The sequence below is a fragment of the Vitis vinifera genome, chromosome 10 (genome assembly GCF_030704535.1).
Source record: "Vitis vinifera cultivar Pinot Noir 40024 chromosome 10, ASM3070453v1".
In the NCBI taxonomy this organism is placed as follows: Eukaryota; Viridiplantae; Streptophyta; class Magnoliopsida; order Vitales; family Vitaceae; genus Vitis; species Vitis vinifera.
In genome coordinates this window covers 19,559,246-19,576,591 of record NC_081814.1, presented here as the reverse complement: position 1 = coordinate 19,576,591, position 17,346 = coordinate 19,559,246, and the positions used below count along the sequence as shown (strand labels likewise).

The 17,346-nt window shown below is 35.0% G+C and overlaps 1 pseudogene; it reads left to right on the top strand.

Moving 5' to 3' along the window:
- The first annotated feature begins 3,668 nt into the window (after positions 1 to 3,668).
- Positions 3,669 to 8,727, top strand: LOC132254569 (auxilin-related protein 2-like; annotated as a pseudogene).
- The last annotated feature ends 8,619 nt before the right edge of the window (positions 8,728 to 17,346 follow it).

Here is a 17,346-nt window from a genome sequence, read left to right as displayed (position 1 = left end):
TCCAAACTGAATTTCAAACTCATTTCCACTTTATTACACATCATTTAAACCCAACTATAATATTATTGAATCACTGATAAAAACCATCCCATTCCAAACCACACCATATCATGAAGACAAAAACTTATGTTGTTCCCAAATATCACTTATGCTACTTATGTTGTGTTCAAGGTTGCATCCCTCTTTCTTACAACCTTAAATTTGCTCCGATGAAGGAGAGATGGAGATGTCAATTTTTAACTAGAAGTCTGGTCTATCATGCAAAACATTATTTAGCTTAGAAGCCAAAATAACCCACATACACACACACATATAGCTAATTAAAATGATTCAAATTCTTGTTTTACTAAAATTGTTAAAAAGTTCAATATATTTATATTCATTTATTTAAAAAATTAAAATATCTCAACAAAATTATTAATTTTATTGAATATTTTTATTATATTTTGAAGACAAAAATTAAATCATTCAAAATTTTAAATAGAATGTTATATAATTTTATTTGAAAGTCCATCTTAAAAGTCTCCCGACAATTTTCTTTTTGTAACTTTATTTAAATTATTAAAATTATTGAAAATTGTATTTATAATTTATCTTATCAAATTAATTTTTACGTAATATTTTATAAAAATATTAAAAACTGATCTTTTATAATTTTTTTTATATTTTAGTTATTTGTCAATAACTTTATCTTTCAATTTTTTTTTAAATCAACATAACTAAAGTGATAAAATAATGAAAAATCAGAAATAAAGTGCTCATAATTTTTATTTTTATTTTTTGGGAAAATTTTAAAATAAAAATTTAAAATAAAGGATAACGTTGGGTTTTTTTTTTTTTAACAAAAGACTTGATTTTTTTTTTCTTCCATATTTTTAGCGAAAAAACTAGGTGTACCGACTTCCCATCCATTTTTTCATTTTCCCCATATGTGATATTTGAACCGATAATTCTACCAATATCATTGATTTTTTTGCTATAGCATCTTAGGCTAGTTTCAAGTTCTAGCCTTTTGATGCTTTAACATTGCATATTTTCTTATAAAACTCCTCATATCTAATGCAAACAAACTACAAATTGGTAAGAGTATGAAACAATCTCTTCAATCCAAAGAATTAGTCATATAAGTCACAATTGAGTTTAATTTTAAAATTCTTCTATCAGCATGGAATTATTACTGATATTGGTATCTAAGAATTGTGCTCTTGTTCTCTGATATCCCCACCTGTTTTCAAGCCCATTGACAAAACAATGGAATGTGGCTTGGTTTGGTTATTCAGTCTTTTCATGTCTCCACTTTGTTTTTTGGAGTTCCTTTCTTTTTTTTTTTTCTTTTTTTTTCTTGTGTTCGTTTTTCTTTTTTTTGGGTACCCATTATTTGTTAAGCAGCAATTTCTGGAATGCTTGGAGTGGGAGAGTTGAGACTATCATGGGGAATAAAGATTTGGAATGTCGATGGAGTGTTGAATCCTAATTCTCTAATCTTCTGAATTTATATCTTGACCTTGGCCATGCTACTAGCCTTCAATGACTAAGTGCTGATGGTCCTTCAAACCAGTGGCTTAGAGCAAGTCTTCAATTGCATCATCCGGGTTCTTCTGTTTCTACTGGGTCATTATTAAAAAGGAAGGAAAGGTCATGCTGCTTCCTCAATGACATAATGATCCTCTGGATGTGTCCCCTTCTTCAAAATCTGTGGTCTCTATTCTTGCTCTGGACCACAAATTTTGAGGGAGTGTCACTATTTTGGCAAGGTTATTGATTCCATTCATGACATTATGTTGGCACGAGGAAATGTCACGCTTGAATATGAAACCTGATATTATATTGTCAAAGAAGGATCAGGATTCTGAAGCCACCAATGCTCTAAAAGGGGGTGCTCAAGACCAATTGCATAGACTGGCTGGATTGGATTAATGTTGCATGCAGTATGCATATCGCTCGGCAGACATCATGGGTAATCAGTATCTGTTTTATCGGTGACATCATCATGACCCATGAGATGATGCTGGTTTGATGCCTCCCTCCAAAAATTGCTCCAATTCAGGTGATAATCACACCAATCTGAAAGAAGGCTGATGAAATTCCCACCTAGAACACCTCTGCCATCTATTGTACAGCTGAAAGCAAGATCTGTGCATTTTGAGCCTCTTGATCACTATGCCACACGTGTATTTTTGAGGTCCTCAGCATATCAGGTTGTGTACAAACACAAACGTGATGCCCAGGCAGCATATGGTTTCATCGCGCAAAACAGTCTCCTTCAGTTCAGCATTCAACTCCGAGTGTCCCTGCTCACGGAAAAGAAGAACTAGCTCATTTCATTTGTCAGGGAATACCGAGATCAATTCAGAAACCTCTTTACAACAACCAAAAAACTAATCTTGAATCTCCAACACCCACATTATTACCACAGGCAAGCAAGCAATTTTATGTTGCCTCTGATGCTGTTTTGTGGAGAGCTCAGCATCCAATACTTTGTCCTCTGCTCCAAGTGCTCTTTCTAATGAACATGCATCGGTTGTGATCAACAATGAAGGTAGAAGAAGAGAAACCCTTAGTGATCAAAGCTAAGTTGCAAATTGGGATGGGTCTGCTGTCAATGGGTGCCACACTAAATTAAACTGAGCTCAGTTAAGCCCTGTAGATCTTATATCAAAGGAAGCTTGATTACTGGAAAGCCCACCATCCTCTGTCTGACACTGTATTATGAAGTTACTAAAGAGATATTGTGTCGCCTGCTGTTTTTCATGGTGAAACAAGCAATTCTTTACCTTGCATGTCAACACTGGGTAAAAGTGAATTCTCTTGCCGTGATATTGCAGTTAATGTTTATAAATCTCAATGCTCCACAGGTGAAGGAGATGGTTTAGTGAGCTTGATTGCTGGGGATTACTAATGATGATAACAAGAAATTCATTTGTGATGGAAATTCTGACATAATGCTCAATGATTGCCTAGATTGTGATTTTGGTAGAGAATGACTTTGTTTCAAAAGATGGCATTGAAACTGCAGCCGATACAATGAATGTAAATTCTGAAACTTCTTCTGCTGGAAATGCATGAAAGCTTATTCTGAGATGCATGTGAGGGAAGGCGCTGTAAGTTTGCATTTTTGTCTAGAAACAAAATGCAAGGGCATGGTTCTACCTGTTTTGTTGAAAGGATTGCTTGGTGAGGAAGAATTTGAACATTGGGAGTCCTTAATGCTGCAGAAACCACTTGAGTTAATGTCTGATGTAACCTATCACCTGAGATATGAAACAATCTGCATAGAGGATGAAAACCAACACTACTGCTAAAGCTAACAGTACTCCTGCAGCTAAAGACTATGTATTTGGACAGCTCATCTGGACAAATATACCAACTCAGTGACATCCATCTGGTGTTGAATTCCACAATGTTCCTTCCAGTTTGCTTCCTTCCACATAGTCATCTAAGAAGAATCTGGAAACTCCTTTGTTGGCCCTACAAGAGTTAAATGATCAAAATTCCCAAAAAGAGGGGGAATGAATTATTGGTTGGACCATCATTGAATATCAGCTTGAATTCCTCTTCAGGGCCTCCAAATTTTCTGCTACCTTTTCCTACTAATGTTGTTGAAGGAATAGGCTGAAGGAAATCGGCGTTCACTTTTCAACAAGGACAAGGTCTTCCTCAGGACTACTATGGTGCTGGGTATCATGTACATGCTCCTTAACTTGACTATGGTCAACCTCAGCCAATTGCAGGATATGATCAGCAGCAAGGTTGTAATTCTGCCACTGGTTACGGTGATGTGGCCAACCCAGTGCAAGAGGGGCACACTGACTCCTAAGTTCAGAAATTTGAACATATCTGTTAAGTTATCAATGACCAAAGATACTCAACTGAGCCTATGGAGAATGAGTTAGATTCAGATTCCCAATGCCCAGATGTTAGAAATGAAGCTCTCTGCTCATTTGCTTCCATCTGAAACTCAATACATAGACGAGGACTCAATTCTTGCCCTCCAGCTGGTGAAGTTCTTGATTTCTCATCTGTGAGGTTCAGTGGCTCTGCTTCTACAGATCCTACCTATGAATTACCAGTGAACAATGAAGACCTTACAGAGAATGCTGACTTAAATGCTGTTGCTTTTGGAGATGTACATTCAGCAAGGTTTGGTCCTAAAAATTCCTGAGAGTGAGAGTTCAAAAGGCAGAAAAAGAAAATTTTCTACAGGATCAGTTCTCCCTCAAACGGGTCAAAAATCATCCACAGCTGTTGACAAAAATGAAACTGGGAAGATCATCCTATTCTCTAGAAAATCTTGGATGTTATAGAAATGCAACTGGCTATTCCTTCAAGCACCCCTTTTCTAAGGCTCTTTTAGGGTTGCAATTCCTGCTTAACAGAATCTTGATATTACGAGAAAATGACTCAAAATTCTCTCTCTCCATTCAACTGGAACCTATTATTGTTTTGGCATCCTGATAAAAAAATCGAGTTTGATTCTTGGCCTGCCTTGCTCGACAAAGTTCAGGATCAGTATCAGATTAATGGTGGGAAGTTACGGCTCCCTCTATACTCAGTTCTTCAGTATTGGCAGTCTATAATTTTGGCATGCATGGCCAGTCAGAAGGATTGGGATGAAACTGATGGAGAAAATGACTTGACCTATGCTCAGTTGAAGTTTCTAGTGCATTGCCACTCTGGCCAACTGCAGCGGGAAATCCTCTATCTCTTGACGCCATAGAGTGAGCTTTGGCCGACCTTGGATCAAATTCCTGGAAGAGCAACTGGTGCATACAGTCAGGATGGTGCAAGCCCAACAATCCATCTGATGATGCAGTCACTGATAAGATCGAGAGTGGGGAAAGGATGAAGATATGAAACAGCTATTTGGAAAAGAATTAGAATCTGGGAACTTCAGTGGTGTCCATGCATGGTGTTTATCTATACATGGATTAGAAAGAAAACAAGATTGAGCCTGTTTCACGTATAGGGTAAACCGATCTCTAGGCAGGGCTTTAGTCTTGAACCTGCTCAAACTTTTCTGATGGTCCAAAAGCTTGCATGCACAAGGTTCTTCTGATTATTGAAGGATCATGCGAAGCACATGTTCACGTGGATGATGGTCGAATGGTCATTATGGGCAATAGCCTTTGGTATCTCAAGAACCATGAAACCAGGGAAAACTTCTGTACAAATGAATCAAATATAGTTCCACTTATTTTCTTACAGGTATGACACTATTACTTAATGGTCATGTGCTATTCTCTATACTCTACTTGTTTCATTAGTCATATCTATATCTTGTTCCCATGTGCTTGGTTTATATTTATATGGTCACTCAAATGTATCAAGTATCAGTTGATTTACATCTGAGTCGCATTTCGCTTTTTAAACAGGCGAACTTCAGAGGCTCCTTGGGTGCCGAGACCAACTGTTAATTCAACTGAAACAATCTCTAAGATGGAAGACCCCTTTGTAGTTTTAGAATCAACTTCAACCCCTGTGGTTTTATCCCCAGGGGTGTTTAGTGACCCACTAGGAGAGATTAATAAACTCAGTAGTTCTGGAGGCAAAAAAGTTGGTGGTTCATCTGCTGCTAATGGGAAGATATTTGATGATGATCCCCTGAGCGGCCTTGGAAAATCTGTGGTTGCATTTTCATCTGAGATGAATAAAAGGGGGAAGAATATGAGCCCTTTAAGAACTGGGCCAAGCACGGGAGAGATTAAAACTAATTGTATATTGCAAAAAAAGAAAATATTTTGTGAAAATTCCTGAGAACCACACACAGAGGAAGATGGTTAACAATTAGAGGGAATCTAGAGAAAATCTGTTTGACATGCCAACGGATTCAACCAATTCTCATAAATTTGTTTGTCAAACTGCTTCTACTCTTTCATTTCCAAATGCTGGCCCTAAGGAGACAAATTCCCAAGTAGATGTCTGTAAGATCTGAAAAAAAAACTTGGATTTATCGGATAATGTATTGTTAATTGTATCAGAAATTCATCTCTTTACACAACCAACATGTGCTTCACCACCAACATTTGCTCCACCGCCTTCAAGACCCCCTCCTCCAAGACCAACTCTAGTTTCAAAGCCAGAAACAGGTTCTCTTGGTTCCACAAATCCTAGAAAAAAGGCTAGCAAGTTTTGTTCCTTCCATTATTCCTCTCAGCATTTCCAGAGTTGCAAGTCTGTCCCCGCTGTAGTGAGAAGCTCAGACATGTCTCAAATTGATGAGTTTGAGCGTTTTATCATGGGTAGGACTCAAAATAATACTGAACATGAGGATGTTCTTTTTTGTGGAGAACTGGAGACAAACTCAGCTGCTGCTGTTATGAAGGAGGCTATGGGTAGAGCTGAGGCTAAATTCAGACATGCTGAGGTAGCAAGGGAGAGTGAAAATAAAAATGCTGCTAGAGGTAGAGAAGATGTGAGACTGGAGAAAGATGAGAAATCTATGGAAGATGCTCAGGAGAGAATACTCAGAGAAAAACAGGACAGATTAGGACATAAGCAACAACACAGGGAAAATGAAGAGCAAGAGAGAGAACAATAGAGACATGAGGAAGAAAGTGAGAGAGAATGTAAAGAGGACAGAGAAAAAATGAGGCTTGAAAAAGAAAGGGAGAAAACTAGAGAGATTGAGAAAGAAAGGGAAAAGACAAGACAAGCTGTAGAAAGGGCTACAAGGGAAGCACATGAAAGAGCGGCTTCTGAGTTTTGCTTAAAGGCTCAGAGGGCTGCTGTGGAGAAGGCAAATGCTGAAGCTCGAGAACATGTAGAAAGGGTGCAGTTCAGAGAGCACAAGCTGAAGCTCGTGAAATAGCAGCAACAGAGGCAAAGGAAAGAGCAGAAAGAGCTGTTGCGGATGCAAGGAAAAGGGCTAGTGTACAAGCAAAGGAGAAGGAAGCATGGGAGAGTGTTGCTGCAGAGGCTCGAGAAAGGACTGTTGCAACTGCAAGGATGAACCAGCGAAAAAATGAAAATGATTTTGAATCCTTTTTCAATATGAGTAATCGACAGAGTAGGGAACCAAGACCTAGTGCTAGCTCTTCAGTGAGAATTTGAGCCTGAAACACATCGAGCTATATTTTTTTGTTGAATGTTCCATGGTTGATTTCTGATTATGTTTTTCAGGATCCTTTGTTTGAAACTCACTCTCAGAACGGGCCTGGGCCTGAAGGAGCAAGGAGGACATCTCCTGGATCCTCATCCTCCATGAGGAAGCATCTTCAACCACAAATGTTGTTGATGCTCTTCAATTTTTGAAGGTAGTTTACTAGTTAGAAATCTCTCTCTCTCTCTCTCTCTCTCACACACACACACACACACACATTGATGTCGAAACATTATTTTTTCTTGCAAAGCTTCGCCATCATCCAGTGAATTCCAAGAAGTTGAAGATGACAGTGAGGAAAGAATAAGAGCCAGATTGGAAGGCCCCCAAAGGGCTCAGAAACGTGCGGTATGTGTTTTTTATCGCATGATTTCATAAACATTAGTTCCCTTGAACTTAGAAAAAAAACAATACAAATTTCTCAATATGATGGTTTTTCAGATATTTGTATTCAATTTCATGTAGGTTGGCTCTCTGCAGTGTTTGATTGTTGAGTTTGCAATGTTCAGGCAAAAGCACTCGCTGAGAAGAATCAGTGGGACTTTCAAACTCTGAGGGAACAAGCAGAAAGACATGTAAGCTCTGTAGATTACAGTGGCTAAAAGAATTATTCTACTTTCTTGCGTGTGTGTGTGTTTGGGGCATCGTTTTTAAGGGGTCTTGGCTTGCTCTTATATTGGACATAGAAGCACCACCTCTTCCTCTCATGAAGTGGAGTGGATTCCAAGTAGGGTTGCAACACAATTCAAGTTAGGTCTTGTTTTTTTTATCATTTTCCAAGTACTTAATTTGCTTAACTTAAACATTATGCACAACAAAAAACTATCTGTGGCCAATTGATTTTATTTTATTTTTAATTTGATTCACATTACAATGATCCACACTATCAACCAAAAACGAGATTCTTTACCAGGGGCTGTAACTTGAGAAATCTCTTTCAATATGTATATAAACGTGATACAATTATCTATGTATTGCTAGAACTGAACAAAAAAGCACTGGCTCTCGGCCTGGTTGTCATAGATTCTCTGTTTTACATTTCTAAATCCTAATTCTAATCTTGCTAAGAATTTGGTAATGATAGTTAATTGGTAAAAAATGCTTTTTATTATTCATCTTCTTTTATTAATTCTTTGTTCCTGTTAATTGTGTATTATTTGCTAATGCATACATATTTATTTTGTGCATGTTTTCTGCTTGTCTACATTAACACCTGCTTGAAATCAATTTGAGTTATAGTATTTTTTTTTTCTTACTTTGATCTGCACTAATTCCAGAGGATTGATGAAACACTGGATGTTGAGATCAAAAGATGGGTAGCAGGGAAATAGGGAAATTTGCGCTCTATGCTATCAACTTTGCAATATGTGAGTTTTCTAAAAATCAGTGGTTTCCATTTCCTCCCTCAAATCTCATAATGTATTGGTTTGATGCCTTAAAATTTATGGAGCTCCATTTTTCTTAGTTCTTTTCTTTTATGTTTGGAAGATGAATCCTTTTCCTTTTCAGGATAACATGGATTGCAACTTTATTTTTCTGCAAGCTGATTAGAATGCTGGTTTTTGTAGATAATTGAAATGCATTCTAGCTGCCTAGCAGCAGCAGTCATCTTTAATATATTGTATGGTTCTCTAATTTGTTGTTTTAGACAACTGAACTCTAGAATCTCACAGGAAATATCAGCCTCTTAACTTTTATGATTCATTTAACAATCACTCATCATTTTAGATTTTATGAAATTTGATTTGGTGATGGTTTGTAGTAGTTGATCCTCTTTTAAAATGGAAAATATAAATGAGTAGTAGCAGCATTTACTTGTGCCACTGAGCATTTATCCTTTTGGATGAAGCATACTGCTTTGCCACTGCCCAACAACTCCAATTTCTTGTACTAATGATCATCAACTAGTTTGCAGAAATATTTGTAGAGTCATTCATATTGATATTTGAATACTTTGGATTAAACTCTTAAATTAGCAATGAACTAAAAACATGTTTCTAGAAGGCAAAGAGCCATATATCTTCTAGAAAGAGATTCTTTTATTGTAAAAGAATTCACTGCAACATCTGGGATCCTTGCCTAGGGATTTGTGGGAAAATATATCATGAAATATGAAAATGTTAATTGAACAACTTCTATTTGGACTAAAGGTGTGTTTGATAGTAATTATAGGAAGTGTTTCTATCGTTTTTAATATTTGAATTATGAAAATTTTCAAGTGTTACAGAGGTTAGAAACACTTCCTAGAATCATTACCAAATGCACTCTAAATCACTCCTACCCACTTTTATATTTGTTTGTCTTCATTGCACTTCTGAATCATTTTGAATGATTCTCCACATCTTGCTCTCTGTCAGTGCTGCCTCTAGCCTCCTATAGAAACATTCATTCTTAACTATCTTCTCTTTAATTATTTTATACATTTTAGGATCCTTATTATTTCACTTATGTGCAATTTTTAAGCATAATGTTTCTTAATTGCTCCTTATATCGACCCAAAAAGCATGACAAGTCCTATAGTTGTCTTGAAGAACCTTTTCTTCATCTTCATGGGTATGGAATGACCACACAACACACCGAAAGATGTTCTCAACTAAAACCATCATTCTCTAATTCTATAGGCATTCTCCTTTTCAATCTTCCTTTCATGCAACAACAGTAGTCAATTTTAGATATTTTTTGGATACTAATTTCAACTATTCTCTTACTTCTATTGCACGAAATTACATTTCATATGCTCATTTTAATCCTGTTTATTCAAAACCTCTAGATTTTATTGTTTCTCTTCATAAATAACCTAGACTTGATCTTCTATAGTCAACAATGTCATCAGATATAAAAAAATACATCATGAGATATGATATGGGATATACTTAGCAAATTCATTGAGAAGTACAAATGTTAAGGGCTCAATTCCAATCCTTGAGGTAAGCATATTATGATTTGGTTTTAAGTTGAGTCTCTTCATTGACTTTGTCTCTTTAATTGTTTTCATTTAGTTGTTGCTTTGTTTTACAAATCCTTTATTACATCTATTATTTTATGGTATTAGGATTGATTTATTTTTCTTTGTTACCTATTTATTTATTTATTTATTTTACTTTTTATTTTTATTTTGCTCTTACATGGAATTGGACCTAGAACTTAACCAAACAGCAACACCCACACACCCCATTGAATCCCTTGCCATTTTAGTTAGGCTTGGGGGTGGGGGCTACCTTGCTGATCATATTAACATATCTCCTGCCTGCCCTTTTCTTGTACTACATTTTTTTTTTGTGGTAATATTTGTTCCGAGTCCAACTAAAACACCCTACCCCCTACCAAGTGAGCCTGGTCCAATGACCTTTCTTTTTTTTATTTGAAACTCACTACATAATTTCATAAGGCCTTGTTCTATATTCTTTTCCTTCATCCTTTTTATTTTTTATTTTTTTCTGTTTATAAAAATATGTACTAGTCTCTTTTATTCTCTCATTCCAGTTAACTGCCCTGTAAGTTCCTAAAGATCAATTGTCCTCTCCAGGTGTGACATCCCAAATCGAATAAGGGGGAAGTTTATGATGCTATATAAGTATAGACTCCTCTTAACCTTATAGACGTGTTTTAAAGTCGTGAGGGCCCATTCGAGCCCAGAGCGGACAATATCTACATGGTTAAAAGCGGGTCATTACAAATGGTATTAGAGTCGATCCCTGATCTCGATGTGGGGGTTTGTTTGGCCACATCAGATAGGAGGGAAATTTTATGGCGCTATATAAGTATGGACTCCTATTAACCTTGTAGACGTGTTTTAAAGCCATGAGGACCCCTTCGGGCCTAGAGTGAACAATATCTACACAGTTGGGAGTAGGTCGTTACAACAATGGTTGCTTAACTTGTGATTTCAAACTTACCTAGGATCTTTCTACTCATCAAACTCATAGTCAACAACAAATATCTCTTCTTCATCCAACTTTTTGTATTTTGATACACAATTGTACAAAAGGTAACTTGCACACAGCTCCTCATTGCCTATGACGCCATGCTTTAGTTTTTGTTCTTTGTGGTCTTATTTCTTCTCAAGCTTTTGACTCTATATCCACATTGTTGTTGTACCAATACGATTGCATTGAAACCAACATATCGTGTGTTCCGAGGTGAAAGTCATCCTCGTTTGTAGAGAACACATTCTTCTACAGGGGATGTTTCAGACACTTCTTCATGAGTACATCCAATGCCATCTTCAACAGATGTTTTTTGACCATCAGAATCAATAAGTGTCTATTGCACATTATTTGTATCAAAAGGTGCATCATCTTCATTTACATCTTCGTACCAACTCGACGATTATCCTTCATCAGTGCCATAGTGTGAAGACATAAAACTAGTCCTCAATACATTCATATCACAATGGTAGGATGCAATAAGTCTATATACATGACTTTGTGCATCCTGTATATGATGTCAAGTTGTCTCCATGTGAGCAAAAACAACTTAAGTCAAACAAAATTAAAGGACATTAAATTGCACATATTTGGACCTGGGACTTAGTTAAATAGAAGTTACTATTTATAATCATTAGGTATGAAGGATTACATCAGAGTCTTCAGTCTCAGTTGTGTCAATTGGCTCACAACTAGAGGACCCTCATTTCCTTCCGTCCTATCTTGCTCCACCTATGTGTTAACCAACTATCATTGCAAAACATGTAAATTGTCATCCCAGTAATCCAATTGCATTGTTCATTAACAATCTTAACATAACCAACAACCAATTATACCTCAACTTTACCAAATCCTTAAAGTATTTCCAACTTCAACTTTAATTTTTGCTTCACCAACAAATTGGTCTATGCAGCACAACGTGATGTGATAAGTTCTGCATACATAGTTGGAAAATGCGATATTGAAAGGTAGAATATTTGTTTCATTATGTAAGACATAATTATGGCTTAACATCATGACCAACATAGTCTACTTGCATTATTAAATGTCAAATATTTCATCATATACTTATAAATAAGACGAATAGTCACCTATAGAAACCTCAAACATCCATTAACCCAAATACTTTCCTTCCTCCTATGTTCATGTATAGACTGAATAAGAAATTCTAATAAAAATTATCTCCAATTTATGTTCCCAATTAACTACTCTCATGGTATATACCATAACGTGTGACTACCTTTCAAATAAAAAGTGGGAGCCGATAAGGTTGCACATGAGAATATCAAGAAAAACAAATTAAATTTATCAATATCATCAATGTCAATCATCATTGCCTCTATATCCTTCAAAGTCGACATTGGACTAGGTTTAACAATTGCCTCTTCAACAATTAACTCCGTTTTGATATGTGGAATTCCCATCATGATCCCTACATCATGAGATGTCAAAGGGATTGTCTCCCCCCTAAATAACTCAAGTTGGGAATAAGCAATGTTCATGTTGCTCAACAACTAAGAACACAAATCAAAATTCAACTCCTTATAACCTAATTCCAATAACCCCTTGAAACCAAGTTATCTTGTCACATCCTTCTTTACATCATAGAGTAATTGTATTTTAGAAAGGAACTACACCCAAAACAATGAGAAAGTCTTGCCATAATATCACTCCATTAAATAACCATAGTTCATTAGTAAAAGAATCAAATGTTAAAGACATGTCAATGTGAATAGAATGTTCTGATATGCAATCATCATAATTTTGAAACAAATATGATATACATTAACAAAGAAATGGGAAACATTTTGTTTTTAAATAAAAATCATTGAGATAGGTTAGGCCCAACCTCTCAATTATATGGTTGTCACGGGGGTTAGCCTATTAATTATAGGGTCACCCACTATGATGCACACTGCCCACATAAAAACACACAATCTACATTTCAAAGGGTCAACCTCTAAATCATATGGTAGGCCTCTATTTTATGTACTACCCAAATCAAATCAATGTTTAGTTTACATTATTACAATTTAGAAATGATAGGAACTTTTTTTATAATTTAACACAAATTTGACCAAATTCATTCATATTACACTTAATCTAATGTTTAAAAATATATGCCACCCAATTAACTTTGCCTAAAGTTGAACAAATTTTTAAATAAATATGATAACTTTTATTTTTATAACTAATCTTCAATCTTAATCTTTACTATTATGTACATAATAAAATAAAAGCAAGATGTTTGAATATTTATTTTTTCATCAATTTCAACTTTAATTAAATATTGTGATAACATTATTGAATCAACTGAATTTATTTTAAAAATAATTAAAATTATTTTAGATTAATAGAACATTTTTTATCAACTAAAAATTATAGTTTTTAATTCCTTGAAGCCTAAAGGCTCTATTAACTTGAGAGCTTAGAAAGAGAAGCAAGAGAGAGAAAATAGGAGAAAGCTTGGTGAAGAAAGGCTTCTCTATTCAAGGATTCAACCTATCAAAGTAGGGAAATGCATATTTTAAATTAGAACTAAAAAGTCCAAAGCATCCTAGTTTAATAGATTAGTTCTTAAAGGTGTAATTTGGAACTTGTGTGTTGAATTTGAATTATTAGAGCTAGTGTGTGATTAGTGTTGATCATTCTTTGGAAAGTTTACAAGCTCAAATTATATGCTCAGAATAAGATTAACTTAGACTAAGTTAATTATCTACCTCTAAACATTTAATAAAATTTATTAACCTTAAAATCTAGTAAGTTAAATGAAGACATAAATCAAGAAAATCCATTTAAAAAATCAAAAGAACATTTGTGTATTTCTCCATCTCTACATTCATAATTTTCTGCTATTTCTCCATTTCTATACTTTTCACATTATATTCCTTGCAAGCAACAAGGATTGTTTATTAAAACAAGTACAAAAAAACCTAGGCATTTATACAAACAACATATATGCAAGCTAGGAATAACATTCATGTATATTATAAATTCTATTATATCCACAAATAATACAAATATGATCAAACCATTATTTCATTCAAGAAAAAAAATCCTATTTAGGTTATCCACAAATACAATTTCCAAAACATTTTCTTAACCAAATTTGGCCAAAACAAATCCAACCTACCCATATTTCATTCAAACAACTAATATACCATCTAGGTTGTCCAAAAATATCAGTTTAAACACATTTTCCTTCTCTAATCCATCCAAGAAAAAATAAAATAAAATCCAATTGTGTCTTTCAACTCATTCAAACTCATATGACTTGGGATTCTCACCTCTATTGAAATATTGATAGTGGAAAATGAGAGGACAAGGTTAGTGGGATGAGTCCTAAGGAGTCCTTGGATGAAGACAGTTGCGAAAATGAGCACATTCACATTCTTAAAGGGTTGACACACACAAAAAAAAAGGACAAAAAAAAATCACAAAATAAAACAAAAAGATTCCCATGCTATAGGCCATCGCCTTTCTACACACATTCAAGTTCGATAGCCAAAAACCGGTGAAGCTAGCTATTGGTAGTCTCCAACTCTGGAGCTACTTTAAGGTTGAAAAGCTCCTCTTTCCCACTAGTTTCATTATTTTTAACACACCACAATTTCTTCCTTTTTCCTAGGGCTTTTTTAGGATTGACAATTAGGCTCTTGTTTAGGGCTAATGGGTTGTGCTGAAATGAGGAGATAGCAAATTTTTTTTATAGCTTTTTGGGGTTGTGACAGGTTGATGGGTTGTGGCTATGAACGAAGGAGAAATGAAATTGGCTTTCGGAGTTAGGGTTTGGTTGGAGAAAGAAAACAGCTTTGGGGTAAATCTCAAAATATGTTTTTTTCTTTTTTGGAATTTTTTTTTTGGGAATTTTTTTCCCCTTGATGTATGGTTGCATAAATTTCCTAACAATAATTATGTCCAAATGTCATAACCCAAATTAGGGTCAACCCCTTAATCCAAGGGTTGACCTCTATTATGCCCACTAGTCACATATAAGCAAAACAATATTCATGTTTGAGGGCTAACCTTTGCAACTAAGAGTTGACTACTATTTTGCCTAATGCCCACATCAATTCAAGCTTGCTTTACTGTCATTGTTTTATTTTATTCTTCAATTCAACCCTCATTCATTAGAAAATGAAAACTTTTATGAGGAAAAGAATTTAAAGCATACTTCTAATAAAACTCACAAATAATTCCATTTTTAATTTATATTCATCTACTCATGAATAAATATGAATTCTTTTCTCATGCATTAAATTCACCAATTAATGACTAAAAAATTATTCAATGACTTGATTTGGATCAACAACATCAACCCATTAAATAAACATACAAATACTAGGAGACAAAAGCAAGACAACACAAAATAGTTGAATGAAAGAGCTAGAGACATTGTGTATCAGTTAAATTACAATACATGTTCATGGATGTAAAGGAGGTAAGACATTGTGTATCAGAGCTTTTACCCCAATAGCAAGACTCAACCAAAAACCCACCTAGAATAATTGTGATAGAACAACATGGATATAAAAACTAGATAAATCCGAGAAACAAACATAATTCGCCTTCTATGCAATTGCAAAAGTAATCAAAGGATTCCCAAAGAAAATAAAAAATAAAAGTAAAATTCAATAAATGCCACAAATACAAATTAACATGACATAAATAATTTCTTAATTTATGTTAAAATACTAATTCCAAGATACAATTTTTCCTTACAACGATTTTCACAAAAACTACATTATTCAATTGCGGTTTTAAATTAATTTTTTTTAAAGAATTAATAGTAATAATAATTATGTGACTTCCACATGATAACCAAAAGACTATTTTAAACATAATGTCAAACATGATTCTCTAAAAGTTGGCTTAAAAGGGCCCTCTTTACACCACTTATAACCGAATAGGATATAAATTTACTACATTAGAAATTAAACAAAAAAATAAAAATAAAAGTTGCATGTCAGGGCTAAGGCTCCTGTAAGGTAATATTCGTATAAGAGAAATATTCGTATAAAAAAAGAAAAATTGAATTATGAAACCCCCTCCAATAACCCATCGGCCTCTTCTACTTCAACATTAGAAGTAAAAACAAAAACAAAAACAAAAAAATATTTTATTTTTATTACTAGTAATTGCTCTGCTCTGCTGTGTATAGTAATTAATCAATAGAGTGACCCTAAATCAATAATTCATTTACATTTGAGAGACATCTCTAGCCAAAAGGGGTTCTCTAAAATGAAAAATGCTTTATGATATTCCTACAAACCTATACGCTCCTCATTGGCAGTGCCAACTGCCGAGTGGATGCAATGAGTCTCGCCTTTTTGATAAAACCAAACCTTCACATAGCAGGATTGGGCATTCAAGTTTCTTATGTCTGGGGATCATGCAGATACCTATGCATTTCCTTTCAATTGCTTTCCATCTGGATTGTTCCTTTGGAAGACAACATCACCCTACTCTATATGCTCGAATATTTGGCTTTTTTTTCAGATATCTGACAAACACCGCATACAACCACAGTTCCTAGCAGATTTTCTGAGGATTTGAGTGTCTCAGGAAGAGGAGCGGAAATACATTTGTCCTGATCTACCATGACGGAAGTCAGCATCTGGCGCCTTCTTTGTTCCGGGGCTTTTCTTCTTCAAGGATGATGAGAAGAGCAGTAATGTCAGCAGGGCTCACTCCACCCACTCTACTTGCTTGACCAATGGTTTGTGGGCGGATCTGAGAGCATGCAAACCAAATATTTCAATGGACCAGTCATGTGAGATTTCCAAGTACTAAAATCTGAAATAATTGCAGAATTACAAGTTCAAACCAATGCATCAGTTCCCAACAGTTACAGGCATAATCTAGAGTAATCTTGCTGATCTTTGTTTTTTTCTTTTTTGTTTGTGGCCAGAAAGAATTAGAGGGAAGATGCTTCTGCCCAGGACAGTAAAAACTCTTTCCACTCTCAATTTACCTTCTATGTGATTATGGCTCTCTTAAGTCTGAAGGGAGGAAACAATAATCGGAAGGGATGTGATACTGCTAGAAAACAAAATTAATGGGAAATACCCAACAAAAGTGAAGTCAATCAGCTGTATAGTTCTGTCATCCCCTTTATGCTATAGCTCTAATATATACATACTTGCAATGCAAATTCATCTTATTAAAATAAGAAACAACCAATCAATTGAATGGAAATGAGATATATACAGAAGAATGAGACATATTTCCAAGATTTGACTAAGAGATAAAAGGAATGGGATAATTCCCACAAATCATCCCTGCAAAAAAGAAGCAGCTCAAGAGTGGATATTCAAAACC